Below are 1507 nucleotides of genomic sequence, written 5' to 3'. Positions count from 1 at the left end.
ATATTTACCAACACTTTCCCTGGCTGACAACTGCTCTTGCTCCACAAAAAAATGTCCTCTATGTCACACATTTTTGAAGAATATTTCAACAAAAGATTTTGTGAGTAAGTTGATTAATTTCTTTTGACATTTTTGAAAAGTTGTAGATACAAGAGAATTCGAAATAATTTAAGACCCATTTACTTTTCCACATTTTTAGTTACAGCTTGTCTACATGGATTCAATTGTGTTTTCCCCTCATCAATCTAAAACACAATAACCGCATAAATGACGAAGAAAAAACTGTTTTTATAATTTTTTCAAATGTATTAAAAATAAAAAAGTATTCACGAGACTTTACATTAAGTACTTTGTTGAAGCACCTTTGCAGCGATAAAAGCCTCGAGTCTTCTTGGTAATGACACTACAAGCTTGGCAACACCTGATTGGGGAGTTCTCTCCATCTTCTCTGCTGATCCTCTCAAGCTCTGTCAGGTTGTATTAGGGAGTGTGCGCTGCACAGCTATTGTTCAGGTCTCCCAAGATGTTTGCATCGCGTTCAAGTCTGGGCTCTGGGCTCTGGCTGGGCCACTCAAGACTCAGGCCACTCAGAGACTTGTCCCGAAGCCCCTCCTGCGTTGTCTTAGCTGAGTGCATAGGTCATTGTCCTGTTGGAAGGTGAATCTTCGCCCCAGTCTGAGGTTTCTGAGCGCTCTGGCAGAAGGTTTTCAACAAGGAACTCTTCTGTACTTATCTGTTCATCTTTCTCTCAATCCAGAGAATCTTGTTTCTCATGGTCAGAGTCTTTAGGTGCCTTTTGGCAAACTCCAAGCGGGCTGTCATGTGCCTTTTACTGAGGAGTGGCTTCCGTCTGGCCTCTACCATAAAGGCCTGATTGGTGGAGTGCTGCAGAGATTGTTGTCCTTCTGGTAGGTTCTCCCATCTCCACAGAGGAACTCCCTGGCCAAGGCCCTTCTCCCCCGATTGCTCAATTTGGCCGGGCGGCCAGCTCTAGGAAGAGTCTTGGTGGTTCCAAACTGGAGGCCACTGTGCTCTTGGAGACCTTCAATGCTGCAGAATGTTTTGCTAGCCTTAGCCATCTGTGCCTCGACAAAATCCTGGCTTGGCGGTCTACGGACAAWTCTTTCGACCTCATTTCTTGGTTTTTGCTYTGACATGCATTGTCAACTGTGGGACCTTATATAGAGAGGTGTGTGCCTTTCCAAATCACGTCCAATCAATTGAATTTACCACAAGTGGACTCCAATCAAGTTGCAGAAACATCTCAAGGATGATTCATGGAAACAAGATGCACCTAAGCTCAATTTCGAGTCTCATAGCAAAGGGTCTGAATACTTATGTAAATAAGGTATTTTTAAAAACATGTTTTCGCTTTGTCATTATGGGGTATTGTGTGTAGATTGATGAAGAAGAAAAAATAATTATATCCATTTTAGAAGGAGAGATTGGTTCTTTAGGGGGAGGGGGTAAGTCTACCCCCTAGTACCCTATACTTATCAAGGATGTG

The sequence above is a fragment of the Salvelinus sp. IW2-2015 genome, unplaced genomic scaffold (assembly GCF_002910315.2).
Source record: "Salvelinus sp. IW2-2015 unplaced genomic scaffold, ASM291031v2 Un_scaffold83, whole genome shotgun sequence".
NCBI classification, from domain to species: domain Eukaryota; kingdom Metazoa; phylum Chordata; class Actinopteri; order Salmoniformes; family Salmonidae; genus Salvelinus; species Salvelinus sp. IW2-2015.
This window is presented reverse-complemented; position numbering follows the sequence as displayed.